Raw genomic sequence first — 5,687 nt, forward strand, 5'->3', positions numbered from 1 at the left:
GCAACACGCCATCTGGACAATAAAAATAATAACGGTGCAGTGAAGCATAAAACGCATTGCAGTGGAATACAGCTGTCTAGAGTTTAACAGGATTATATCTAGCTAATGGTGCACATGACCATGGTAGTACGGGTTCTTAAAAAGAGAACCACTGGCCGCGAAATGTGGATATCCAACAAGCTTAAACTATAAATTAGCCCCCAAAAGAGGGCAGGACTTGATGAATGAGGGAAATTATGTGGTAAAAAAGTAAAAGAAAAAAGTAGGGTTAGGGTTTAGGGTTAAGGTTAGGGTTAGGGTTAAGGTTAGGGTTAGGGTTAAGGTTAAGGTTAGGGTTTAGGGTTTAGGGATATGGTTAGGGTTTAGGGTTAGGGTTAGGATTAGGGTTTAGGAGTAGGGTTTAGGGGTTAGGGTTAGGGTTATTAATTAATTATGTTACAAATTTAAAATACGTACTACTTATTTTTACAACGGGGTACACCGTGTCCATACGTATGCTGCAATACAGCATTAAAAAAACGAACCACTAAACGCGAAATGTGGATATCAAACTAAAGTCTGCACAAAAAGTAACTCAGCTGTTACAAATACGCCTATAGCTTCAGAACTAATAATTGTTGCCACAATATTTCTGCATAGAAAGAAGGATGATTTATTTACGCGTATTTTGATACCCCATTTGTCAAATGTCGTTCAATATTAACAACACAGTTGTGCCTTTGAAGAAAAATACCCGAATTTAAAGTTGCAGCTTACAGCGACTAATGGTTTGTTTTTATTTCACATAACCAAAACGGCTTTTATTTCCTTGTGCTCAATGGGAGAAAGACATGTATACAGAAAATGAAAAACTACACAGATTTACATAATGTAGGAGAACACTGAAAATAAAACATTACATGATGTTTGAAAAGAGCGCAATCCATTACAGCTTTTAAAACAGAATGGTGAAAGTTAACAACACATCTGTTCTAAAACATGCCATTTATCAATAAATATATGCATTGTATTATTACTAATAGCAATTCGTTTCTCAAGCTTGTAATGAAATTTAATCAATTGCAGAAAAGACACAAAAGATGGCTCTTGGTTTTTAAATCTACTGTCATAAATAACCTTTTTGATTAAAATGACACATATGGTCGAATCCAACGAAAAGTGTACACGGCATGTTCAGGGCCATAACTTAAAAGTATTAATCAATTGGCATTCGTTTTTTGTATTATGTTTATTCGCCTTGATCATACGCTTCGCGCCATATATAATAAGACCCCCTTCTGTAAAAAAACTTAGACACAGAGACCCCAAAACATGCTATTTTTACCCATTTTTTCAAAATATTTCTTAAAGTATTTTTAAAAACATCTAAATCAGTTATGAAAAGAAGTCATTGGATTGAATCTAAATTGATTTCCTGAAAGGTGTGTATTCAAAGATTGCCTGTTCAATTTTTCACATATTTGTACATAATTATGATTTTTTGTGATAATTTTTGAGTGGTATTTTTTTACATTACCTACGAATACAATTTTTCATAGCACTAGATATATCTTTAAAATGGAAATCACTAATAAATGCGCAATTGATACAAGCTTTGATATGTCCAATACTGAAATGCATTGCATTCGGACATCTTTATTATTGTGTTTAGCTGCCAGAAATTCTAAATGGCACAAAGGTAGGTTTGGTAAAAAATATGAATTACCTCCGAATACATGTTAAAAGCTGTGTCATTTCCACAAACTGAGAGAATATTAAACAACAGTTAAGCTTTATTTCTACCTAGTTTCAATAGCTGCGTTTAAATATTTCTGATATGTCAACAATAAAAGTATTCGTATGTAAATTTCGGTAACCGAATGTTACCTACGAATACAATTTGACATCATGACAGTATTGTGAAACACCGCCATTCATTCCGATGCCCATATTGGTACATAACGAAGGCCTGTATGTTTGCTATCAAATCATATGTCAATGAAAGTTGCGAATTCACATACATGCCCACCATGCAAAACTGAATACGGCTTAATTGTTGAAAAATATGTACTGAAATAGACGACGGTCTGCTCATTTGAAAGAAAAATCAGATTCGAAGAAGATTAGAAGTTTGTCAGCTGTCTTGTGTGTTTCATTTTAAACGTTTACCGACCTTCTGGTTTCTGAGTAATTTGTGTCCACATTGGTTTATTCGAAGGTAACTTTTGACGTTTTCGCTAAGTTTACCTACGAATACCATGGACAAAAACGACTTTTCTCATTGTCTCATGATCTAGACAACACAGTGGTGGACCCTAGTATAAAGCTAATTATAGTTGCCCTCAAACGAAAGGCCACAAGACGTAACTGACTCCAAGATGGACTTCACAAGTCTGCAATAACGGTTTTAAGCGATTTGTGTGCAATTAAGCAAATTAAAGTCACTTTAGTGCCTTTGTTTCTTACTTCAATCCTCTTTCAACCACTGTGAACCGATATTAAATATAAATGATAGGGTCTGAAGTATCAATAAACGCACATAAAGAAAATAATACATTCAAAGTGCTTTATAAAATGAAGATTACTGATTTGATTGCGATATCCACCAAAAGTCTAATTCTTACCTACAAATACTGAAATGTTACTTACGAATACAGCATAATACATGACATGTGTAATGAAGTGTCCCTACCAATGGAAATTAATTGTCAAAAACTTTAAGCGGTACCCCCGGATAATATTATTACCCATATACGGATTCATTCAACAATTATTTATTATGTAAATTTGCTGTTTAACTATTTGTATATCAAATTAAAGTGTTCAAAATCTTGCTGAAAGCATCAAAAAAAATTTGATCTAGGGTAAAAGCACTTATTCATTTGGACGTACCATTTGAAAGAGATCTAAAAACTACCATTTTGTTCATTCATTATCATAATAGCAAAATTTGAACCTCTAAACTAAATATAGAAATTGTTAAATCGCTCATGTTACCTACGAATACCCGGGTTTCTTCACCTATCATTTTATAAAGCATTAGGTGTATGCGTATAATTCCTAATATTCCCGAAAACAGATATCACACTCGTTTTTATACAATATGTAAATTTATTCATACTCATTTGATAAATAAAATACAGAAACTGACCTAAACGTCATTTTCAAAAATAAACTAGCATAAATTGACTAAGATCATATTGATCGCGTTATAAAAATAAAAACAAATATTTTCTGGTTGAGCTAGCATTTTCCTGACACCCTGTGGTCTACATTACACGAACAAAGTGTTAATGGGAATATTCCATTTGTTTTAGGTTGATTAGTATTGCGATAGTGAAAGCATCCTAGTGGTATTCGTAGGTAACATTGGGTTTTGATGTCACATTTACTATCACACGTCCTGGATTTATTTTTCAAGATTAGTGATGGCACTTTCGGTTCCTATAAGGCCAACATGCCATCAATCAATGGGCAAAAGGAACAAATTGTGGAGACATTTTTATTTTGGACTTTTATTTTTGGCCCGTGAACGCTTTTGGTTCGATTCAACCATATATTCAGTAAAGTCTCAGAACCAAAACCAAAAATAATATGCTTATAGTTTCGATCAATGTTTCCATCAATATTGTCTATATACCATGATCCAAAATCATTCCACATTTTCTTTGCATATTTACAATCCCAAAACAAATGCTTCAAAGATTCAGGAGAGTTATTACAAAAGGTACACATTTCACTGTTCACAAGGTTCATCTTATACAGTCTACTATTTGTCATTAGACAATTAAGATTAATCTTATATTGAAAAATCCTGGTTCTTATATCATAAGTTGACTTGAAAGGCATAAGATAAATAACACTCCATTCATCGTCATTAATATTAAACTCATTCTTACACTTTTTCTGTGATGTTGGAGGCGCTTGTATTTTCTGTACAAAAATACGATTAATACATTGAGATGTCATTTTACTAATATTGATTTCTTTATCTTCATGATACAACACGAAACCTTTAGGAGTACAAAGATCCCTGTCAAAACCTTGTTTCAAAACTTGCTTCCATGAGGAAGGAATTGCATCAATAATGCTCCTCCATTGCAAAATTCTTAAAAATCCCCATATCACTCCAGACCTTAAATGGAACAATCGTACCATCAGTGTAAAATAAGTCGCTAACTAACTTCATACCATGGATCAACAAATGCTGAAAATAGATGGACTGGCGATTCACAAGGATGCGACGATTGTTCCAAATGCATTGCTGGTGTGGGTCGACATTATCAGGATTAGTTAAATTAATATACGAAATCAACATCAATATATATATAAAAGGATGGAATATGCCATTTCATTATCTGCTTTGGGGATATATTACAATAAAAGATTAAATCATTACCATATGGGATGATAAATTCATTCAAAATAATTTTCCAAGGTGCTGAAGTGGTATTGTATTTACTAACCCACTTAATTTTCTGAGCAACAAAAATGGATTTTACATCAACCATTTTCAGCCCTCCTTGATCAATTTCACCAATAATTGTGTTTCTCTTAACAAAACCTTTACCTCCATTCCAAAAAAATGTATAACTAATAGTGTCAATTTGCTGAATCACATGGTCAGGGATATGAATGACTGATGCCAAATAAATACATTTTGATAATGCAAATGTTTTGATCAAGAGGATTTTACCAGAAAGGGTTAAGTTTCTAGTTTTCCAAATATTGAACAGAGTCTTTATATGCTTGATTTTTGGAACAAAGTTCAAATTTCCAGCAGCATCATTATCATAAGAAAAATACACACCCAATGCCTTAACGGGATTATTTGGCCACTCAACATTCAATGGTTTTTCTTTGCAATTTCTCTTAGAACCAAGCCATAACGCTTGAGATTTACTTACATTTAATTTCAATCCAGAGACCTTAGAGAAAAGATCTAAAGCCTTTAAAAGATTATTTGCTGACTGAACATCATTTAAAACACATGTAGAGTCATCTGCATACTGAATTAACTTAAGTTCAAAGTTATTCACAATTATACCAGAAATAGATGTGTCTTCACGTATTGAACATGACAATAATTCTATCGCCAAAATAAACAAGTAAGAGCTCAATGGGTCACCCTGTCGCACGCCGCGCCCCACCGAAAAGTAATGTGATGTAAGCCCATTATTAAGAATACAACTACTAATATTAGTGTAAAGGGCTTTGACATATTTGACCAAACTTGGACCAAAATTCATTCGATTTAAAGCTTGAAAAATAAAGTTCCACTCTAACGAATCGAACGCTTTTTCAAAATCTAAGAACAAAAGAAGACCTGAAATATTCTTAAATTTGGTATACTCCATTATATCATTAATAGAACGAACTGAGTCACCAATGTATCTACCTTTAACAAATCCACTTTGGTCAGTATGAATCAAATTATGAATAACCTTTTCAACTCGCATCGCTAGGGCTTTAGAGGCGATTTTGTAGTCTACATTAAGTAAGGATATGGGTCTCCAATTCTTTAACTTGCATCTGTCTTTACCTTCTTTCTCAATCAAAGTAATCACAGCTTGCCTCTGAGACGATGACATTTCCCCTTTATTCAAACCTTTATTTAATACATGCACCAAAAAAGTATCAATTTTATTCCAGAATTGCAAGTACCATTCACATGATAAACCATCATTACCCGGACTTTTATTGTTTGA

This window comes from Amphiura filiformis, chromosome 19 (genome assembly GCF_039555335.1).
Source record: "Amphiura filiformis chromosome 19, Afil_fr2py, whole genome shotgun sequence".
NCBI classification, from domain to species: domain Eukaryota; kingdom Metazoa; phylum Echinodermata; class Ophiuroidea; order Amphilepidida; family Amphiuridae; genus Amphiura; species Amphiura filiformis.